This window comes from Manihot esculenta, chromosome 8 (genome assembly GCF_001659605.2).
Source record: "Manihot esculenta cultivar AM560-2 chromosome 8, M.esculenta_v8, whole genome shotgun sequence".
In the NCBI taxonomy this organism is placed as follows: Eukaryota; Viridiplantae; Streptophyta; class Magnoliopsida; order Malpighiales; family Euphorbiaceae; genus Manihot; species Manihot esculenta.
In genome coordinates, this window is record NC_035168.2 from 13,218,636 (window position 1) to 13,243,754 (window position 25,119).

The window sequence follows — 25,119 nt, forward strand, 5'->3', positions numbered from 1 at the left end:
CTCTTTAACCCTATGTTGAATCAATTGCAATAAGATGTATTCATGTTTGGGAATTGCTTTTTGAATTGAATCTTGGAGCTTACCAATGGTGAAAAATATACTGATGACCCTCGATTGAAGATGACAAAAATGAAATTGTGTGAATGAACTTAACATGACTTGATTTAGCAATAGGTGTTGATTTGCCCAAATCATTGAGAGAAAGAAAATTCAGCAAAGGCAAAGCCCTCAAAAGCACAAAAAAAAAAAATGGAGAAAATTGTTCCAATGGTCAAAAGACTATGAACAAGGCTAAATAGCCACTTGGATAGGTGACCCACTGAAAGATCTAAAAGTACATCAAAAATAGGTTGGTGACCTTTCCAAGCAAGATCTAAAGTGCAAAAGCCTGAATAAAGTACTTCAAGGTAAGGGCAAGTCACACCAAAAGCTAGAAAAAGTCTTAATATATAATGTGCATGGTCTCTCTTGAGGAAAACCAATCCTAGCCATGGTAAGTAAAGGGAAACAAGGAAAGAGGTAAGTAACCTTGATGCATACATTCTTTATTGCAATGATTCAAAATAGGGGTCTAGAGTAAGAGCTTAAGTGGAAATAAGGATCAAAGCAAAGAGAGTTTGTTTAACTATGTTTGTTTGCTTGAGGACAAGCAAAAGGTTAGGTGTGGGGGTATTTGACAGAGCGCATTTTAGGCCATATTATCATGATCTTAATGATGTTTATTTGCACATTTTCTGCCTAATTTGGTTGTTTTGTTCATGTTTTGCAGAAACTAGGTGTGAAAAGACATTCTGGAGAAAACGCTCTTAAAACTGCCAAAAAGTGCCAAATATGGAAAGTTCCAGAAAAGGAAAGTTTTCATATATGGAAAGTTTCAAATAAGGAAAGTTTCATATATGGAAAGTGCCAAACAAGGAAAGAGTCAGAAAGCACAGTCAACAAACTGTCCGAAATTCGAACTGCAGAATCTTTCCTGCCTTAATTAGAACATGTGCCAGGAAAGGAAGGTTTTCAAATAAGGCAAGTTTTCAGAAAAGGAAAGTCTTCAAATGAGGAAAGTGCAGAAGCAAAAGTAAACAAGGAAAGCTCAGTCAGAAGATTATTTGAAATTCAAATCGCAGATCTTTCTTTCCTTGTTCAAAGATGTGCATACACTGCAGCAGTCATATCTTCCTGTTTAGGCAGCAAGATCTCAAGGAGATGCTCTTCCTCTTCTGCATTCAGCATTCAAAATTCAAACGAAGGCTCCACCTAAAAAGGAAAGACTAGACAGACATATTTCCACTTCTGCACATTAATGACTGCATTCTCCTGCCTCTTTTGCAATCCATGCGCGTGCCACCTCTTCTGGAAGCATGATCCGCGCGTCCTTCCTTTTCTGAAAGCCTTGGTACGTGCATATTTCCTTATGAACATCGAGCCACGACTTTTCTTCCTCTATTGGCAGCCTTGGATCGCTCTTCCTTCCTTTTCAAGCACAAGGTACGCTCCTTTCCTATTCTGAAGGCAATCTGCGCGCCAACTTCTTTCTGAAGCCTTGCAGTCCGATTCTTTCCTCTTTTGCAACAACTTGGGCAGCAAGTTGCACATGGGCAGCACCTTGCGCAGCCTCTACACTAATTAGGAAGCAAGGTCAGCATCTAAACTTATTTAGGAAGCACAATCTACGCCTCCTTCCCTTTCTGAGACCAAACCGCGCGCATCAACTTCCTTTCGCAGTGCATTTTCGCGCAGCCTTCCTTCTGAAGCCGAAAAGCGCGATTCTTTCCTTTTCAGACACATCTTGGGCAGAAAATACCTCTTGGGCAGTAAGTATGACCTAGGGCAACACTTTTCAACTATAAAAAGCCACATAAGAAGCCTCTACATGGTCTTTACACTCCCCCTGGGAGACACCTACGGGATTGCAAGTGACATCTTCTCTTTTTCTTCCTTTCTTTATTTTTAGTTTTTGTTTCAGCCATGAGTGGCTGAAACCTTTTTTCTAGTTGAGGATTTGGTGAAACTTTGGTTGTATTTTTGGATTGAGAGACTTGAACTACATGGTTAATCTTTAGTTGCTTTTCAATATTCATGTAATTTGGTGCTTTAAGATATTATTGCTTTGTCGTGCGGATCTCTATTGATCTTTGATTTCAAGGTAATATATTGTTGTTTGAATAATCTTAGTCCGTATTTGCTTGGATTGCTCAAATATAAGAACACTTGGTGTAAAAACCAAGGAAATTGCATGATCTAGTGTTGTCTCCATGCATGTGGGTGACTAGAATTGGTTCTCTCTATTTATATATGCGATTGACTATTGTATAAGGCCTGTGGCTCAAAGACGTTCTTTGGCAATTGTTAATTAGTAATTAATTGGAGGACTATCCCTAATTGATTTAACCTAAAAGAGAGATAATGGATGTGAGAAGCTTCTTCAATCTCCATGGCCAATTTATTGAATCAACAAAGGAACATATGAGTCAATGATCAATCCCATCAACTTAAAGTGAATCCGAATCTTCAACTAGAGCTTTTCTCTTATTTGTTTTCTCTTTATTTTTATTATTTGCTTTACTTTATTGTTTCCACCATTAGTTTAATCAAATCAATCTCAAACCCCCCTTATTTACTTTACTCGCAATTTATTTTCATTGTTTATTTATTTTCTGTTTGTTCATTTGGTCTACTCAAGGAAGGTAAATAAGTATCAATTCCCTGTGGATACGATCCTTTTACCACTGTCTACAGTTTCAATATTGTTGGTAGTTAAAAAGGTTATTTATTTTGACCGACTTCGACAACCGTTCTGTCACGTCCCGTGTGGGACTGGGTTGTGTGTTAATGCAGAATGAAAGGGTGATTGCTTATGCTTCTAGACAGCTGAAGAAGCATGAGTTGAATTACCCCACACATGACCTGGAGATGGCAGCAGTAATCTTTGCACTCAAGATGTGGAGGCACTACCTCTATGGGGTTAAATGTGAGATCTTCACAGATCATAAGAGCCTGCAGTACATCCTGAGTCAAAGAGATTTGAACTTGAGACAAAGAAGATGGGTAGAGCTGCTAAGTGACTATGATTGCAAGATTCAGTACCATCAGGGTAAGGCAAATGTGGTGGCAGACGTCTTAAGCCAAAAATCACTTGGCAGCCTATCCCATATATCAGCAGAGAGAAGGCCAGTGGTGAAGGAGTTTTACAAGCTCATTAAAGAAGGTCTACAGTTGGAGTTGTCTGGTACAGGTGCTTTGGTAGCCCAGATGAGAGTGGCGCCCGTGTTTCTGGAGCAGGTGGCTCAGAAACAGCATGAGGACCTAGAGTTAGTAAAGATTGCCAGGACTGTTCAGTCAGGCAAAAATAGTGAGTTCAGATTCGACAGCAAGGGGATCCTCCGCTATGGGAGCAGACTATGTGTACCAGATGACATAGGGCTAAAAGGAGACATTATGAGAGAGGCTCATAATGCAAGATACAGCGTTCACCCCGGAGCCACCAAGATGTATCAAGATTTGAAGGAAGTTTATTGGTGGCCAGCTATGAAGAGAGAAGTGGCACAGTTTGTGTCAGCCTGCGAAGTGTGTTAGAGGGTGAAGCTGGAACATCAGAAGCCGGCTGGAATGCTTAACCCGCTACCTATTCCAGAGTGGAAATGGGAGAATATAGCTATGGACTTCATAGTGGGGTTACCGGCAACGTCCAACAGATTGGACTCCATATGGGTGATTGTGGACAGACTCACCAAATCTGCTCACTTCATCCCTGTCAGGAGTGGCTATTCTGTGGACAAGTTGGCGCAGGTGTATGTTGACGAGATCGTCAGGCTGCATGGGGTTCCTGTTTCTATAGTGTCCGATAGAGGACCCCAGTTCACCTCCAGATTTTGACGGAGTCTGCAGAACGCTATGGGTACCAGGTTGGATTTTAGCACTGCTTTCCATCCACAGACAGACGGACAATCAGAGAGGACCATCCAGACGATAGAGGATATGCTTAGAATGTGTGTGCTGGATTTTGGCGGTTCTTGGAGGCAGCATCTACCCTTGGTGGAGTTTGCCTACAATAACAGCCATCATGCTAGCATCGGGATGGCTCCATATGAAGCTTTGTATGGGAGGAAGTGCAGATCTCCTGTTTGCTGGGAAGAGGTAGGAGAAAAGGCCTTGGCAGGGCCTGAGCTAGTAGAGATCACCAGCAGGGTGGTACCCATAATCAGAGAAAGGATCAAGACGGCTGCAAGCAGACAGAAGAGTTATGCAGATATCCGCAGAAGACAAGTAGAGTTTCAGGAGGGGGATCTGGTATTGCTCAAGGTGTCTCCTATGAAAGGAGTGGTTCGCTTTGGGAAGAAAGGTAAACTAGCCCCATGATACATTGGACCCTTTGAAATCTTGCAAAAGATTGGAAATGTGTCGTACAAGCTGGATTTACCTGCTTCAATGGAAAGAATCCATCTGGTTTTCCATGTTTCAATGTTGAGAAAGTTTGTGTCAGATCCGGGCAAGGTTCTTAATGAGCCTGATGTGGAGATCCAAGAGGATCTCACCTATGTTGAGCAGCCAGTACGGATCATAGACACCCAGATCAGAAAGCTAAGGAACAAGGAAATCCCGATGGTGAAAGTCCTTTGGAACCACCACAATATGGAAGAATGCACCTGGGAGACACGGGAGTCCATGCTCCAGCAATACCCTTATCTTTTCTAAGGTTAGTCTCTTATGTGTTTTATGTGTATGTTATATTGATTGCTATGCTTGTGCTAGTTGAGGAACATTCGAGGACGAATGTTCTTAAGGGGGGGAGAATGTAATACCCGGCTAGACTCCGGTATTGGGATTCCTACCGTCCGGTGGAATCTCGGGTGTCGGAGACCTCTAGAAGGGTAAAACTATGTTTTCATAAAATGTTTTAATGTGTTTTATGTTTTAAGCATGAAAGAAAATGAGTTTTTGCATGAAAACAACCTTGGAGGAAAACTCAGGTTCGGCCGCCGAACCTCAAGTTGGCCGCCGAACATGCATGCATTTCGGGTGTGCCTTAGGCCCCCGAAAGCATAAGTGAGGGAAACCAGGTTCGGCCGCCGAACATGGCATGCATGCGGAGGCACTTTCGGCTCCCAAACGTGGCCTGGCCAGCCACCTATAAAGGGGTCCCTTAGCAGAAATGGGCGAGCTTTTCTCTCCATTTTCGGCCAAGGTGAGCTCTCCGCCATCCCTCACCGGTTTTGAGTTCCTTTCCTTCAGATCTTTCTCGATTTTCATTAGTTTTACCCTTGTTTTGAAGATTTTCAGGTTTTGAGCAAGTTTTGGAGCTTTGAGGTTCAATGAACTCTCTCTCTCCCATTTTTCAAGCTAAGGTCATTCTCCTCTCGATCTTCAAGAGGTAAGGGCCGATCTTGAGCTTATGGCATGTTTTAAGTAAGTTTTAAGTAGATCTATGGGGTAGAATGCATGTTTAACTTATGGTTAGGTTTATAGGTTTATGTTATGTTTTTGGACAATGTGGATGTTTGATGTGTTGTAGATGGGGTTTAAGATAGTTTGAAGCCCCTAGGAACTTGCATGCTTGAATATGTGTGTTGTAGATTAGGAAAAATGCATGTTAGATGGTTTTGGGAGGCAAATGTGCATGAGGAGCCTAGTTTCTGCCCTTTGGCAGAAACCAGGTTCGGCAGCCGAAGGACTTTCGGCTGCCGAACCTGCCTGGGAGGCCAGCCTTTCGGCTGCCAAAGCTTGCCCCCGAAAAGAGACTTTCATCTCTGGAGGGCACTTTCGGCCGCCGAAGGTGCCGCCGAACCTGTCTGGCTTTCGGCTCTGGAGGGACTTTCGGCCGCCGAACCTGCCGCCGAAAGTGCCCTGTTCAGCCTTCCTTTGCATGTTTTTGCATGGATGTTTTGAGGTGTTTAGGGGGGGTTTTTGGGGGATGTTTTCAGAGTCATGTTATAGTATGTTGGTCCCTCATTTGAGTCCACCTGTGTAGGTTCAGACCCGAGGAACCAAGGACCTCAGCAGTGAGTCAACTGCTTCAGTTAGTGTCAGAGCTAGCCAGAGGTGAGTAGAATAAACTCTTATCTTTTTACAAATGAAAATTTTAGCATGAATCATACATCACGGATGCCATGTGATATTTTAAGTTGTTTGCATTAGAAATCACGACTATGTTGCATTGCATAATATGTTGTTGATGTGGATGAATGTTGAATGATCCATTAGCCCTCATATGTTATGACATGATGATATGATATGGAAGTCCAGGTGTGGCCTGCACTACCCCCCTGGCACTATGTAAGAGAAAGACCGGATGTGGCCTGCACTACGCCCCCGGCACCATTGGTTATGTATGTTATGTTATGTATAAGAGAAAGACCAGGTGTGGCCTGCACCACGCCCCTGGCATGATTGGAATATGTAGAGGGCTAAATGGTGACAAGTTCATCCTTGATATGATTAGTTGTGATGTGATGCATTTCATGATAACATGTGTTTTAAATGCTTTATTATTCTGCTCACTGGGCTCTAGCAGCTCACCCTTTCCCCTTATCCCCCAGGTTTGCAGGTACAGGGTAGACCAGGAGGTCAGCAGGAGTAAAGTCTGTTTGTATGTAATAGTTAGAAGTTGTGGACATGATGAATTTGTAATGTAATGTCTTATGTAGTCATGATATGTAATAATGATATTGAGGATTAGAGGTTGTGCTTGACCCTATGTATATGGTTATCCCTTTTGATACATGATCCTAGATCTTTTATGATGTTTATGTAAACCAGCTCAACATATGTTGTATCGCCCATTGGGGCATTGATGAGATCCCACAGAGGGGTCATGGTTATGATTATGAGTATGTATTGTGCATGCACAGGTTGAGTTTGGTGTATGAATGAATAGAAAAGTTTTAATTTTTATGTATGTTCTTGATCATGTATGGGATTAAACAGGTTTACAGGTTGTATGTTGGGCTTGCTACGGGTCCTGGCGGCCTTAAGCCGACCTGGATCCTAGCGCCGGTAGCGGTCCGATTTTCGGGTCGTTACATTGGTGGCCAGGAATAAAAAGAGACATAGCATAGTTTGTTTCAAAATGCTTAACCTGTCAGCAGGTAAAAGCATAGCACCAAGTTCCTTCTGGTTTGCTACAACCAATCTCTATACCAGAATGGAAATGGGATCGAGTTACTATGGATTTTGTCACTAGTCTGCCACTCACACCAAGAAAGAAAGATGTTGTATAGGTGATTGTTGATAGATTGAAAAAATCTGCACATTTTCTACCTGTCAGAACAGATTATTCCCTTGAAAAATTAGCAGAATTGTACATAAACGAGATAGTACGACTGCATGGCGCACCTATCTCTATCATATCTGACAGAGACCCAAGGTTTACATCAAGATTTTGGGAGAAATTGCATGAAGCCTTGGGTATCAGATTGAACTTCAGTACAGCTTTTCATCCCCAAACAGATGGACAGTCAGAAAAGGGTAGTTCAGATCTTAGAAGACATGTTAAGAAGCTGTGTTATTGAATTTGAAGGAAGCTAGGAAAGTATCTTTCATTAATGGAATTCGCTTACAACAACAGCTACCAGTCCAGTATTAAAATGGCACCTTATGAAGCACTGTATGGGAGGAAATGCAGGACTCCTCTATGTTGGAAAAGCTAAGTGAAGATAAGCTTATGGGTCTTGACTTGATAAGACAAACAGAAGAAAAGGTTAAGATCATCAAAGAGAGGTTAAAGGCAGCATCAGACAGACAAAAGTCATATGCAGATAAAAAAAGAAAGAATATAGAGTTTTCAGTGGGCGATAAAGTCTTCCTTAAAGTTTCACCTTGGAAGAAAGTGCTGAGATTCGGCAAAAAGGGCAAACCAAGTCCTAGGTTTATCGGTCCTTATGAAATTATGGAACGTGTATGATCGGTAGCCTACAAGCTAGCCTTACCACCAAAACTTGACAAGATACACAATGTCTTTCATGTTTCTATGCTTAGAAGATACAGATCAGATCTCTTATGTCCTCCCAGCGGAATCGGTGGATGTACAGCCAAACTTGTCATATGAATAACTTGTGAAAATTCTAGCAAGATAAATAAAAGAGTTGAGAAACAAAAGAATTCCTCTTGTTAAAGTCCTGTGGAGGAATCACAAAGTAGAAGAAGCAACTTGGGAGAGCGAAGATGTCATAAAAGCACAGTATCCTCATCTCTTTAATACAGGTAAAATTTTGAGGACAAAATTTTTATAAGAGGGGTAGAGTTGTAACATCCCAAAAATAAAATAAAATAAAAAATAAAAAATAAATAAAAAAAGAATAAGAAGAAAAAAAAAAGAAGAAAAAAATAATAAGAATAAAAAAAAGAGAGAAAGAAAAAAATAAAATAAATTAATTTAAGGACAAGTGGCAATTTGCTAGTCACTTAACCAAATAAATTAAAAAAAGAAGAAGAAGAAGAAGAAGAAGAAAAGTCTAGAAGATAAGAAGAAGAACCCATCTTCTTCAATTCTCCTTCCTCTGCCGTGAACCAAAAAAAAATCTCATTCTCCATCTTTTCTCTTCTATACCAAATTCCTTCAAATTTTCATCTCCAATCAATTACCCATTTTCTCCCAACACATTTTCAAAGTAGAATTTGAAGAAAAGAAAAGAAATCAAAGAGAAAATTCAAGGTTGAGGGAGAGTGAATAGTAACCAAGGGTTTGAAAATTTAAAAGTATGTTAGGGGTTTTGATGTAGGAATGTTTCTTATCATTTTTATGTGAATATTTATAAAGAATATTGTATTAATATGATTTATTTGTTTATTTTTCATGAAGAAGAAGTGGAAGGAAAGAGTGGAAACTCTAAAGGAAAAGAAAAGGAAGAATAGAAATTTTAAGCTTGTGGAAGATTTTGGAAGGTTTAAGGTTTGTTCTCAACTTTATTTGAATAAATTCAATAATTTGTTAATTAGGTTTTATTTAAAAATTTTATTACCTTAGTAGAACTAAATCAAGTGAATAATATTTTAGTTATATAGTATGATTAAAGTTTGAAGAAATGATAAATTTAATAAATAGAAAATTTTGAAATTTATACGTAATTTGAGCAAAACTCAAGTTATGGACTAAGTGGAATGTCTCTACTTTCTTTGATAGGGATGTAATTTGGCTAAGATATAGTAACAAGGAAAAAAAATTAATTATTAGTCTAAATAAGGAATACTATGTTAAATGTTGTAAATTAATTAAATTAGGGTTGAAAGAAAGTTATTGGATAGAAATAAAAATTAAAAGAAAAAGAAAAATAAGATATAATATATCGTGATAAATAGAAAAAAAATATTATATTAAAAAAATAATAATAGTTAATTAATTAAGGATTAAATTATGAATTTGTAATTTATGTAGTTGAATTAAATTAATAGATTTACATGATATGACAATGTTTAAAGGCAGAGCCGTAATATGATAAAGTATTATAGTTTGAATAATTGAAAGTTACACTGTATTGAAAATTTTTGTACCCATGTTTAAATGTGTAAATTATTTAAAGTCTGGTCCTAGTAAATTTGGTGGGAATTGTGAGTTAGTTTAATGTTGTGGCATGCTATATACAGATCTTGCAGTACTACACTACAGTTACACTGATTTTTGGGATACAATGAGGTACCTATAGTTATAGACTCGGCTTTTGAGCCATACAGTTATTTGGCACTTTGTGCCCTACAGATACAGTTTTTTTATCTGACTTAATAGTCCCATTTAAATTTATAGGGGCTAAAAGAAAAATAATAAATAAATAAAAGTATTAAGAGAAAATAAAATTTTTTACATGAAGAAAAAGAAAAAGATTATGAAGTTGAAATTTGTATATATGTGAAATAATAATATGATTTAGAATTGTTTCAATTATTTGTTTGATTTATTGTTGATAAATGAATTTTGATTTAAATGTTTTATTTAAAAAAAAAAGTTGAGCACCACTAAGCAATTTACTTAACGCGTAGGAATTTATTTTTCCTCGCGCAGGTTGTAGATCCAAGGAGCAGTAGATCAAGATCTGCATCAACTCAGTCAGAGTTATATCATTAACTATCTTGGTGTATATTTTGTAAATTTTATATAAAGTTAATTTTGAAAATATGACATGTACATAAAGATTTAGAGATAAGTTGTATATGGTTTGAATTAGATATATTTGAATATTTTAATTTTGGTGTAAATATGGGTTACTAATATAAGTTTTTGTATTGAGATTAATGAGATGGTTATGAAGTGTTTAATCTGAGTGGAAATTGTGTTGATATTAAAAGAAGTTTGGGGGTTAAGGTTGAAGTTTATAGAAGTGTAATATTACTATTCACAGGTGGAATTAAGTCCATATTTCAGGAAAAACTCTGCCGGATTTTCGGTAATAATAATAATAAAAAAATGGCCATGAATTACATGATATAAATTAAAGGAAAAATAAGAGAATTGTTACATAATATAATATCTCCGGCTCGGTTAATTAAATAATCGGGTGGAAGTGTTACAGATGCTCTTTGGCTTAGAATTATACGAGGTAAGTATGCTCTTTATGGGTCTAAGTTTGCTATATTTGTTCCAAAACCTAATACTTATATGATATGGAAGGGTATTGTGAGTATTAGGGAATTATTACAACAAGGTTCCTATGTAGAGGTTGGTAATGGCCATTTGACAAATGTTTGGAATGATGTATGGTTGGGTGATTCTTCGTTAATCGTCCAGGCTCAAGTCGTGGTTCCAGCTTATCTATGCCGGTTGAAGGTATCTAAGCTTATCTATGCCAGTTGAAGGTAGCTTAGATATGGCAAGGGATATACTGGTGTTGGGATTTGATCTCTCCCTTCCTTCCAACATCTCTTTGTCTCCAATTGGAACCTATGGTAGTGAGGCCACATCTTTTTTATCATGATCAATAGCATGGAAAGATACTTCCTCTGGTAATTTCTCTGTGAAGTCTGCTGTAATGACCCGGAAACCGGACCGCTACCGGCACTAGGATCCAAATCGGCTTAAGGCCGCCGAGACCCGTAGCAAGCCTAACTGTAACGACCCGAAAATCGGACTGCTACGGGCGCTAGGATCCAAGTCGGCTTAAGGCCGCCGGGGCCCGTAGCAAGCCTAAAATGCATCCTGTAAACCTGTTTAATCCCATACATGATCAACAACATATATAAAAATTAAAACTTTTCTTTCATACATTCTATCATACACCAAACTCAACCTGTGCATGCACTGAACATAGTCATAATCATAAACATTGGCCCCTCTGTGGGACCTCATCAATGCCCCCAATGGGTGGCATAACATGTGTTGGGTTGGTTTACATAAGCATTACAAAACATCTAAGATCATGTATTAAAAGGGATACCATACACATAGGGTCAAGCACAATCTCTAATCCTCAATGTCATTACATTACATAACTATTCACAACTCTACATCATTATACAATTTGTCATGTCCACATTCTAGCTATTACATACACAAGACTTCATTACTCTTGCTGACCTCCTGGTCTACCCTGTACCTACAAGCCTGGGGGTTAAGGGAGAGGGGTGAGCTACAAGAGCCCAGTGAGCAGAATAATAAAACATTTGAAACATATGATAACATGAAATGCATCACATCACAGCTAATCACATCAAGGATGAATTTGTCACCAATAGTCCTCTACATGGTCCAACTGTGCCAGGGGCGTAGAATGGGCCTCACTGGTCTTTCTCTTACATAATCATAACATAGCATAACATAACATTCTAACTGTGCCAGGGGCGTAGAATGGGCCTCACTGGTCTTTCTCTTACATGGTGCCAGGGGCGTAGAATGGGCCTCACTGGTCTTCCGTACCGTATCATCATCATATCATAACATATGAGGACTAAAGGATCATTCAACATTCATCCGCATCATCAACATATTATGCAATGCAACATATTTGTGAGTTCTAATGCAAGCACCCTATTATATCTCATGGCATTCATGATGTGTGAATCATGCTAAAACTGGTTTATTTATTTAAAAGCATAAGAGTTATTCCACTCACCTCTGGCTGAAGCTCTACTAACTCAGAAGCAGCTGAACTCACTGCTGGGGTCCTCGGTTCCTCGGGTCCGAACCTACACAGGTGGACTCAAATGAGGGACCAACATACTATAACATGACTCTGAAAACATCCCCCAAAAACCCTCTAAAACACCTCAAAACATCCATGCAAAAACATGCAAAGGAAGGCTGGACAGGGCACTTTCGGCGGCAGGTTCGGCGGCCGAAAGTCCCTCCAGAGCCGAAAGTCAGGCAGGTTCGGCGGCACCTTCGGCGGCCGAAACTCCCAGACAGAGGCGAAACTCATGCATGTTCGGCGGCACTTTCGGCGGCCGAAACTCCCAGACAGAGACGAAAGTCTCCTTTCGGGGGCAAGCTTCGGCAGCCGAAGGCTGCCTCCACAAGCATGTTCGGCGACCGAAAGTTCCTTCGGCTGCCGAACCTGGTTTCTCCCTTAGTGGCAGAAACTCAGCTCTTCTATGCATATACGCCTCCCAAACTTTCCAATCATGCATAAACATATTCTACAACACACATACACAAGCATACAAGCTCCTAGGGGCTTCAAACTATTCTAAGCCCCATCTACAACACATCAAACATGCATTGGCAAGCCACATTGTTCAAAAACACAACATAAACTCATAAACCTAACTATGAGCTAAACATGCATTCTACCCCATAGATCTTTATAAAACTTACTTAAAACATGAAATGAGTTCAAGATCGGCCCTTACCTCTTGAAGATCGAGAGAGGGACGACCTAAACTTGGAGATGGGAGATTTTCAACTTCCTTGGGTCTCCAAGCTCAAAACTTGCTCAAAACTTGAAAATCTTCAAAACAAGATGAAAACTTGTGAAAATCGTGAAAGATTTGAAGGAAGAACTCAAAGATTGGTGAGGGGCGGCGGAGAGCTCACCTTGGCCGAAAATGGGGAAAAAGCTCGTCCGTTTTCGGCAAAGGGACTCTTTTATAGTGGCTGGCTAGGCCACGTTTGGCGGCCGAACTTGGACTTCCCTCACTTATGCTTTCAGGGGCCTAAAGCACACCCGCAACGCATGCATGTTCGGCGGCCGAACTTAAGGTTCGGCGGCCGAACCTGAGTTTTCCTCCAAGGTTGTTTTCATACAAAACTCATTTTCCTTTTTGCTTAAAACCATAAAACATATTAAAACTTTTTATGAAAACATGGAGATCCGAGATTCCACCGGACGGTAGGAATTCCGATACTGGAGTCTAGCCGGGTATTACATTCTCCCCCCCTTAAGAACATTCGTCCCCGAATGTTCCTCAACTAGCACATAGCATGGCATACACATATCATACATACAAAGCACATAAAACTCACAAGGAACTAACCTCAGAAAAGATAAGGGTATTGCTGGAGCATGGACTCCCGTGTCTCCCAAGTGCACTCTTCCATATTGTAGTGGTTCCACAGGACTTTCACCATCGGGATTTCCTTGTTTCTTAGCTTCCTGATCTGGGTGTCTATGATCCGCACTGGCTGCTCAACATAGGTGAAATCCTCTTGGATCTCCACATCAGGCTCACTAAGAACCTTGCCCGGATCTGACACAAATTTCCTCAACATTGAAACATGGAAAACCGGATGGATTCTTTCCATTGAAGCAGGTAAATCCAGCTTGTATGACACATTCCCAATCTTTTGCAAGACTTCAAAGGGTCCGATGTATCGCGGGGCTAGTTTACCTTTCTTTTCGAACCGAACCACTCCTTTCATTGGAGACACCTTGAGCAATACCAGATCCCCCTCCTGAAACTCTACCTATCTTCTACGGATGTCTGCATAACTCTTCTGTCTGCTTGCAGCAGTCTTGATCCTTTCTCTGATTATGGGTACTACCCTGCTGGTAATCTCTACTAGCTCAGGCCCTGCCAAGGCCTTTTCTCCAACTTCTTCCCAGCAAACAGGTGATCTGCACTTCCTCCCATACAAAGCTTCGTATGGAGCCATCCCGATGCTAGCATGATGGCTGTTATTGTAGGCAAACTCCACCAAGGGTAGATGCTGCCTCCAAGAACCCCCAAAATCCAGCACACACATTCTAAGCATATCCTCTATGGTCTGGATGGTCCTTTCTGATTGTCCGTCCGTCTGTGGATGGAAAGCAGTGCTAAAATCCAACCTGGTACCCATGGCGTTCTGCAGACTCCGCTAAAATCTGGAGGTGAACTGGGGCCCTCTATCAGACACTATTGAAACAGGGACCCCATGCAGCCTGACGATCTCATCAACATACACCTGCTCCAACTTGTCCACAGAATAGCCACTCCTGACAGGGATGAAGTGAGCAGATTTTGTGAGTCTGTCCACAATCACCCATATGGAGTCCAATCTATTGGACGTCGCCGGTAACCCCACTACGAAGTCCATAGCTATATTCTCCCACTTCCACTCTGGAATAGGTAGCGGGTTAAGCATTCCAGCCGGCTTCTGATGTTCCAGCTTCACCCTCTGACATACTTCGCAGGCTGACACAAGCTGTGCCACTTCTTTCTTCATCGCTGGCCACCAGTAAACTTTCTTCAGATCTTGATACATCTTGGTGGCTCCGGGGTGAACGCTGTATCTTGCATTATGAGCCTCCCTCATAATGTCTCCTTTTAGTCCTATGTCATCTGGTACACACAATCGACTCCCATAGCGGAGGATCCCCTTACTGTCAAATCTGAACTCACTGTCTTTGCCTGACTGAACAGTCCTGGCAATCTTCACTAACTCTGGGTCCTCATGCTGTTTCTGAGCCACTTGCTCCAGAAACACAGGTGTCACTCTCATCTGGGCCACTAAAGCACCTGTACCAGACAACTCCAACTGTAGACCTTCATTAATGAGCTTGTAAAACTCCTTCACCACTGGTCTCCTCTCTGCCGTGATGTGGGATAAACTGCCTAGTGACTTCCGGCTTAGGGCGTCTGCCACAACATTCGCCTTACCCTGATGGTACTGAATCTTGCAATCATAGTCACTCAGCAGCTCTACCCATCTCCTCTGTCTCAAATTCAAATCTCTTTGACTCAGGATGTACTGTAGGCTTTTATGATCTGTGAAGATCTCACATTTAACCCCATAGAGGTAGTGCCTCCACATCTTGAGTGCAAAGATTACTGCTGCCATCTCTAGGTCATGTGTGGGGTAATTCAACTCATGCTTCTTTAGCTGTCTAGAAGCGTAAGCAATCACCCTCTCATTCTGCATTAGTACACAACCCAGTCCCACACGAGACGCATCACAAAAGACTGTAAAGTCCTCATCACTAGATGGCAGAGCTAACACTGGTGCTGAAGTCAACCTCTTCTTAAGCTCTTCAAAACTCTCTTCGCACTGGTCGGTCCACACAAACTTTTGATTCTTCCTGGTTAACCTGGTCAGAGGAGCTGCAACTTTTGAGAAGTCCTGGACAAACCTCCTGTAGTAACTTGCCAAACCCAAGAAACTCCTGATCTCCGTCACTGAAGTGGGTCTAGGCCAGTTAGCCACAGCTTCTACCTTCTTGGGGTCCACCTCTATTCCATTCTCTGACACTACATGCCCCAAGAATGAGATGCTCCTCAGCCAGAACTCACATTTGGAGAACTTGGCATACAAGCCATGTTCCCTCAAGGTCTGCAAAACCAACCACAGATGATGGGCATGCTCCTCTGCATTCCTGGAATACACTAAGATATCATCTATGAAGACAATAACGAAGTGATCCAGGTACTGACTAAACACTCTGTTCATGAGATCCATGAATGCTGCAGGGGCGTTGGTTAACCCGAACGGCATTACAAGGAACTCAAAATGCCCATATCTGGTCCTGAAGGCTGTCTTCGACACATCCTCCTCCCTTATCCTTAGCTGATGGTACCCCGATCTCAGATCTATTTTGGAGAAACAACCTGCTCCGGCTAGCTGGTCAAATAGATCGTCGATCCTAGGCAACGGGTACTTATTCTTGGTAGTGACTTTGTTCAACTGCCTGTAGTCGATACAAAGCCTAAGGGATCCATCCTTCTTTCTGACAAACAAGACTGGTGCACCCCAAGGTGAGGTGCTCGGTCGGATGAAGCCCTTTTCTACCAGCTCTTGCAACTGTTCCTTCAATTCTTTCAACTCGGCTGGAGCCATCCTGTAGGGAGGGATAGAGATCGGTCGGGTTTCAGGCATCAGTTCTATCTCGAACTCTATCTCCCTAGTAGGTGGTAAACCTGGCAGCTCGTCTGGGAAGACGTCTAGAAACTCTCTAACCACTGGCACCGAGGCGGGCTCTCTAACCTGACTGCTAAGCTCTCTCACATGAGCCAAATACCCCTGACATCCCTTCCTAAGCAACCTACGAGCCTGGAGAGCTGATATCAGACCTCTAGGTGTACCCCTCCTGTCTCCTCTGAAGACTACCTCTGACCCATCCTGACCTCTGAACTTGACTACCTTGTCCCTGCAGTCCAAGGTAGCACCATGGGTAGACAACCAGTCCATCCCTAGAATGACGTCAAAATTTGTCAAGTCTAGAACCACAAGGTCGGCGGACAAGCATCTTCCCTCAACAAACACAGGACTACACTGGCAGACTGACTCTGCCACTGATGGATCACACTTGGGTCCACTGACCCAGAGAGGACACTCTAACCCAGAGATCATCAACCCTAACCTTTGAACAGCTCTCGGAGCAATAAAAGAATGAGATGCACCAGGATCCATCAAGGCATACACATCTGAACAACCAATGACTAAGTTACCTGCCACCACGGTGTTAGATGCATCTGCCTCCTGCTGAGTCATCGTGAAGATCCGTGCTGGAGCTGATGGACCTTCACCTCTGAAACCTGCTAAAGAAGAGGCTGCCCCTCTCCCTCTGCCTCTGCCACTGGCCTGAGTCACGGCTGGAGCTGCTGGCTGAGCCACACTACCAGAAGCTGTCTGCTGAGACTGTGCTCCAAAAGCTGCCCTAGGACACTCCCGAGCCATGTGTCCCTCTTGCTCGCATCTGAAGCAGGTTGTTGTCCCAGCCCGGCAAACCCCCCTGTGTGGCCTACTACACTTTGCACAAACTGCATTATCCGCACCAGAGCTCGAACCACTCCCTAGTCCCAGACTGGACTTGACCTTATTCCAAAACTTGTTCTTCTTCGACTTCTTGGTGGTACTGCTCCACCTCTTGCTGCCTGAAGCTGCTGCACTAAAAGAAGAAGAGCCTGGTGTCTTAGAACCAGAAGGTTGTGCCACTGACTGCTTAACTGTCCCCTAAACGATGGCACTGGCCTCCATTTTCCGGGCCATATCCACTATGGCATGGAAGCTCTCCCTATCTGCTGACTGGATCAAGGAGGAATATCTGGAGTGGAGTTTCGTGATATACCTCCTTGACCTTTTCTGGTCTGTGTCAAGGTTTTGCCCTGCAAATGGCAACAGATCTAAGAATCTGTCTGTGAACTCCTCTACACTCATATCATCGGTCTGCCTCAACTGCTCAAACTCTATCATCTTAGCTCCCTTGAACTATCTGGGAAAGCCCAACCTGCAAACTCGTTTGCAAACTCTTTCCAAGACATGCTGTCCACTCTCGGGTTCACATAATTCTTGAACCATTCTCGTGCCTTCTTGCACTTAAGCGTGAACCCAGCCATCTGAATGGCTCTACTGTCATCAGCCCTAATCTCATCTATGATCACCTTAACCCTTTCAAGATACACAAATGGGTCATCCCCTTTTTCATACTGAGGAGCACCCAGTTTCATGTAGTCGGTCATCTTGACCTTGCTCCCACTGGCTGAGCTAGGTCTAGAAGGTTGAGTAACTGGGGCTGCTGGTTTTGTAGGTGGTGGAGGTGGTGTAACATTTTTTGAGGTAGGGTTTGCTAGATTTGGATAGTAAGGTGGGGGTGGATATATTGGGTATTGTGAATATGGTGGGTAGTAAGGTGGGTATGGCATCTGTGTGGGATAAGGGGTGAAGCTAGGGTAATCCGACGTACCTCCCATCGAATACCCTGGATTTTGTGAGAAGTGTGGGTAGTGGGGTGGCTGAACAAATCCCGAGGCCTGAGTGCCTCCTTGGGACTCTCCCATTCCCTCTTCTGACATGCTAACTCCCAGACTGCCATCCCTCCTCTGCTCTACATCCATATCATCCTCCATGTCTTCAGACATTCCTCCCTGAACTGTTCCCCTCACTGATCTGCTCCTACCCAGATCCATAGACCTTTTAGGGTCCCTTACTGCTCTTTCTCTGTTAGACCTACAAGACATTGCCCTAGGCAATGTAGGAGGACGGGCGCTCATGCCCTCATCCTCAGGTGGCACTCCAGTCAATCGTGCAGATCGACGAGTTCCTCTCATCCTGATTTCTGAAAGGCAACACATAACAAGCAAACATTAGCATCATATGGTTCTTGTGGGCACACATGAACCCTCATCACATACATCACATATCATTAATGCACATGCATATAATCATGGCATTTCACATCATCATGCAAGACAGGACTCCACATCCTATCCTAGTGGACATGATCTTCCTATTGTGCTTGACCTTCTATAACATCTATGAGCCCGACACTCTAGGTCCGACCATATGAACCTAGGGCTCTGATACCATTCTGTAACGAACCGAAAATCGGACCGCTACCGGCGCTAGGATCCAGGTCGGCTTAAGGCCGCCGAGGCCCGTAGCAAGCCTAACATGCATCCTGTAAACCTGTTTAATCCCATACATGATCAACAACATACATAAAAATTAAAACTATTCTTTCATACATTCTATCATACACCAAACTCAACCTGTGCATGCACTGAACATAGTCATAATCATAAACATTGGCCCCTCTGTGGGACCTCATCAATGCCCCCAATGGGTGGCATAACATGTGTTGGGTTGGTTTACATAAGCATTACAAAACATCTAAGATCATGTATTAAAAGGGATACCATACACATAGGGTCAAGCACAATCTCTAATCCTCAATGTTATTACATTACATAACTATTCACAACTCTACATCATTATACAATTTGTCATGTCCACATTCTAGCTATTACATACACAAGACTTCATTACTCTTGCTGACCTCCTGGTCTACCCTGTACCTGCAAGCCTGGGGGTTAAGGGAGAGGGGTGAGCTACAAGAGCCCAGTGAGCAGAATAATAAAACATTTGAAACATATGATAACATGAAATGCATCACATCACAGCTAATCACATCAAGGATGAATTTGTCACCAATAGTCCTCTACATGGTCCAACTGTGCCAGAGGCGTAGAATGGGCCTCACTGGTCTTTCTCTTACATAATCATAACATAGCATAACATAACATTCCAACTGTGCCAGGGGCGTAGAATGGGCCTCACTGGTCTTTCTCTTACATGGTGCCAGGGGCGTAGAATGGGCCTCACTGGTCTTCCGTACCGTATCATCATCATATCATAACATATGAGGACTAAAGGATCATTCAACATTCATCCGCATCATCAACATATTATGCAATGCAACATATTCGTGAGTTCTAATGCAAGCACCCTATTATATCTCATGGCATTCATGATGCGTGAATCATGCTAAAACTAGTTTATTTATTTAAAAGCATAAGAGTTATTCCACTCACCTCTGGCTGAAGCTCTATTGACTCAGAAGCAGCTGAACTCACTGCTGGGGTCCTCAGTTCCTCGAGTCCGAACCTACACATGTGGACTCAAATGAGGGACCAACATACTATAACATGACTCTGAAAACATCCCCCAAAAACCCTCTAAAACACCTCAAAACATCCATGCAAAAACATGCAAAGGAAGGCTGGACAGGGCACTTTCGGCGGCAGGTTCGGCGGCCGAAAGTCCCTCCAGAGCCGAAAGTCAGGTAGGTTCGGCGGCACCTTCGGCGGCTGAAACTCCCAGATAGAGGCGAAACTCATGCATGTTCGGCGGCACTTTCGGCGGCCAAAACTCCCAGACAGAGACAAAAGTCTCCTTTCGGGGGCAAGCTTCGGCAGCCGAAGGCTGCCTCCACAAGCATGTTCGGCGGCCGAAAGTTCCTTCGGCTGCCGAACCTAGTTTCTTCCTTAGTGGCAGAAACTCAGCTCTTCTATGCATATACGCCTCCCAAACTTTCCAATCATGCATAAACCTATTCTACAACACACATACACAAGCATACAAGCTCCTAGGGGCTTCAAACTATTCTAAGCCCCATCTACAACACATCAAACATGCATTGGCAAGCCACATTGTTCAAAAACACAACATAAATTCATAAACCTAACTATGAGCTAAACATGCATTCTACCCCATAGATCTTTATAAAACTTACTTAAAACATGAAATGAGTTCAAGATCGGCCCTTACCTCTTGAAGATCGAGAGAGGGACGACCTAAACTTGGAGATGGGAGATTTTCAACTTCCTTGGGTCTCCAAGCTCAAAACTTGCTCAAAACTTGAAAATCTTCAAAACAAGATGAAAACTTGTGAAAATCGTGAAAGATTTTAAGGAAGAACTCAAAGATTGGTGAGGGGCGGCGGAGATCTCACCTTGGCCGAAAATGGGGAAAAAGCTCGCCCGTTTTCGGCTAAGGGACCCTTTTATAGTGGCTGGCCAGGCCACGTTCGGGGGCCGAATGTGCCTCCGCATGCATGCCATGTTCGGCGGCCGAACCTGGACTTTCCTCACTTATGCTTTCGGGGGCCTAAAGCACACCCGCAACGCATGCATGTTCGGCGGCCGAACCTGAGTTTTCCTCCAAGGTTGTTTTCATACAAAACTCATTTTCCTTTTTGCTTAAAACCATAAAACATATTAAAACATTTTATGAAAACATGGTTTTACCCTTCTAGAGGTCTCCGACATTCGAGATTCCACCGGACGGTAGGAATTTCGATACTGGAGTCTAGCCGGGTATTACACTAACATACATCCTGACACCTGGTCAAATCCCATACATGATCAAAATATTAACATAAAAATTTAAACATCTGATGTATACACCGAGCTTGACCTATATGCTACATAACTGGAAACATAAAGAACCTCCTACTAGATCCCTCAACAAAAGTTCTAGCTGGGTCAACATAACATACATCAAGCTGGAATCACATCCGATAAACCAAAACCTAACCTGTGCAGGCATCAAAACCATAAGCATAAGACCTCCACTAGAGTCCTCATCAAATACTCTAGCGTGGTAAACATCACATGCCACAAGTTTGGTTCACACACAACTCAACATTAAAACATTTCATACATCATGTACTAAAAAGGGACTAACCAAGCCTTAGGGCCAAGCACAATACTAATCCATAAACCTAACTCTACTTTTCATTACATTACATCACATTATCTTACAATACATTATATTAATTTACAATACATGTCCACACTAAAACACTAATCTATTACATAAGCATGACATTACCCTTGACGTCTTCCTGGACTACCTCTGACCTGCAAACCTGGGGGTTAGGGGAAAGGGGTGAGCTAAAAGCCCAGTGAGCAGAACAGATAAACAATAATAATAAAACATGCTTTGATGGAATGTGTCACAGCACAAACAATTCACATCACGGATGGACATGACCTCCAAAACTCCCTCTGTCTGTAACATATCATGGTGTCCGGCCCTCAAAGGGGCTCCTCAGGACTTCTGTAACATAACATGGTGCCCGGCCCTTCGGGCTCCTCAAGACTTCATTATGCCCGGCCCTCAGTGGGGCTCCTCAGGACTTCATTAACATACATGGTTCGGGCTATTGAGGTCACCTTGGTCCATCCACATCAACAATAAATTATGCAATGCAGCATATTCGTGATTTTTAATGCAAGCAACCTACTACATATACATTGTATTCATGATGCGTGAAACATGCTTAAAACATTTGAGTTAGTTCTACTCACCTCTGACAGACGCTGGACTGACTCTGCAACAGCTAACACTGCTGGCCTCCTCGGTCCCTCGGGTCCGATCCTACATAGGTGGACTCGAATGAGGTGCCAAACACACTCTAAAAAACTCATAAACAACTCCCCAAAAACCCCCTCAAACATCCTCAAAACATGCATAAGAAACAACCAAGAAAGGGCTGGACAGGGCACTTTCGGCGGCACCTTCGGCGGCCGAATGTCCCTTCCAGAGCCGAAAGCCATGCAGGTTCAGGGGCACTTTCGGCGGCCGAAAGTCCTTCCAGATCCAAAAGTCTGGCACCTTCAGCGGTAGGTTCGGTGGCCGAAGCCTCTCACAGATCTAAAAGTCCTGGCCTTCAGGGGCACGTTAGGTGGCCAAAGCTGCCTTCTATGCAGGTTTCGGCGGCCGAACATACCTTCAGCGGCCGAACCTGGTCCCCTCTGAACAGCAAGTCTGAATCCGTCACAAGCAAAACCAACCTCCAAACCACCCAAAACCTCACATGCTTTCTCCCAAACATGCAAACACACTCCCACATGCATATAGGGGCATAAACTAACTTAAACCCCCAACATAACATCATATAAACAAACATTGGGCATAAAATCCACATAAACCTTAACATGCATATCTACCCATACTCAAGCATTAAAACTTCTTTAAACTTAAAACTTTATGAAACATAAAGGAAAGCAAGGATCTACACCTACCTCTTGAAGATCAAGGGTTGGTATGATCCTAACTTGAAGATATGGAGAATCCAAGCTCCAAAGATCTCCAAGCTCCAAAACTTCGATCTAAGCTTTAAAACTCTTCAAAACAACCATAAAACTTATAAAAACCTTGGGAGATTGAAGGAAAGACATGAAATCAACCAAAGGAGGCATGAACACACCTGAGCTCAGGAATGGGGAGAAAACTCGCCCATTTTCGGTCTGAGGGCCTTTTATAGGTGGCAGAGCAGAACACCTTCGGAAGCCAAACCTGCTTCTGAAACACCCCCATGTTCGGCGGCCGAACTTGAGGTTCGGCGGCCGAACCTGGTTTCTTCCCTCAAAGCCTTCGGAGGCCTAAAGCACTCCCGAAACAGCCCCATGTTCGGCGGCCGAACCTGGGTCCTTCCTTCTTGGCCTATTCTTTTCCAAACTCATTTCTTTTCCATTTAAAACCATAAAATCAAGTAAAAACATTTTAGAAACACATTTTACCCCTCTAGAAGACTCTGGCATCTTCAGAAATTCCAGATTCCAACGGAGATTCCGCCGGAAGGTAGGGATTCCGATGCTGGAATCTAGCCGGGTATTACATTTCTGCTTTTTTTATGTAGAAGGCTATAGGATTTGGTCGATCGAATAAAGTTTAGAGCTGCATTTGGAAGACTAAGTTGCTCAGAAAATTCGATCATTTATCTGGCTTTTCTAGCTTGGCAAGTTAATGACCAATAGTGAGAGGCAGCTGAGAGGTTTTAAGCCTCATGCAGGTGGATTAAAAGTATCCCACATCGTAAAGAGGTAAGGAGGGGGGAAGCCTTATAAGGGCAAGTCCCAAGAGACCCCAGTGGACGCGTTTTGGGAAGACAGGGTAGTAAATCCCTTGACCCAGAAATAAAACCGTGAGGGGAAGGACGCTGGGCGTGAACCCAAAGCGGACAATATTCACTGGTGTGGGCCCAGAGGATGTTACAATTGGTATCAGAGCCTGGGCCTCATGAGTACGGTGTGCTGAGCGAGGACGCTCAGGCCTGTAAGGGGGGTAGAAGCCTCATGCAGGTGGATTAAAAGTATCCCACATCGGAAAGAGGTAAGGAGGGGGGAAGCCTTATAAGGGCAAGTCCTAAGAGACCCCAGTGGACGCGTTTTGGGAAGACAGGGTAGTAAATTCCTTGACCCAGAAACAAAACCATGAGGGGAAGGACGCTGGGCGTGAACCCAAAGCGGACAATATTTACTGGTGTGGGCCCAGAGGATGTTACAGTTTTACTACTGGCCCATCATACCCTTTGTGTCCTGGCGTTGTGGAAGATAGAACCCATATTTTTAAGGAGTGTTGCAAAGCCTGGGAGGTATTGGATCTTATTTGAGATCGTGACTCTCCTTTTATTCAATGTAAACTACGGATTGACTGTTAGCTACTACGTATTCCAGCACCAGGTTTGTAGTTTCCTTTGGATCAAGTTTTATATTAACTTTGTGGCATTTGTGGAGATGGTGGAATGATTTGATTTTCAAGGGATTTGACCCGCCTTTAAAGAATAACTTTCATATGCTTAAAACTTCTTTGCATGTTAATGGTATTGCTTGGGGTAGGCAATGTGTGCCTAGAAGTATGAGGCTTATTGCTGCTTAGAATCCCCTTTTGGAGGGTTAGATGAAATTAAATACTGATGGAGCTTCCAGGGGGCAATTTAGGCTATAGAGGTGGGGGTGGTGTGTTGATAGATAGTAGAGGTTTTTGGTTGAATGGGCTTATTGTTGGGTTGGGTATTTGTAACTCAATGTAGATTGAATTAAATATTATTTTATATAGTCTATGAATAGTTTGGGATTATGGAATACAACGCTTATAGATTAAGGTTGATTCTAAAGGGGTTTTGGATTCGTTGCATAATTTTGGGAAAGAAGTTAGATTGTGTTTTTTCCAACTTGCTCTCCCAATGTCGTGAGTTGCTCTCTCGGCTTTGTAGTCTTGATAGGTGGTTCTATGACATTATTATCATGAAGCAAATAAATTAGTTGATGGGCTCGCAAATTTGGCTATTTCTAAATTTGAGAGCGTGAAAACCATCGATTACACTGTTGAGCTCAGCCAAGATCTCAAATCCTTGCATTGAAAACACTCCGTCCACGAAAGATCATGGATTTTTTATGGGTTACTTGTGTATGCAAATAATGAAGGTAAGGAAGGTGGAGATGGAGTTGAAGAAGAAGGAAGGAAAGAAAGGAGGAGGAGGAGGAGAAACAGAAGAAGAAGATCGGAAAAGGAGAGGTAGTGTAATGGACTGATCTGAAAGTGGAAATACAGTTTGGTTGGATTTCTTTTAGAGTATTTTGGTTATTGTCATAAAAATTAATGGCAACCTAATTACAATTCTAACAGTAGAGACTAAATTGTAATTTTTTCATATATCAAAGACTAAATTGTAGAATTTTAAAAATACCGGTACTAAAGTAGACATTTCATTAAATTAGATAAAC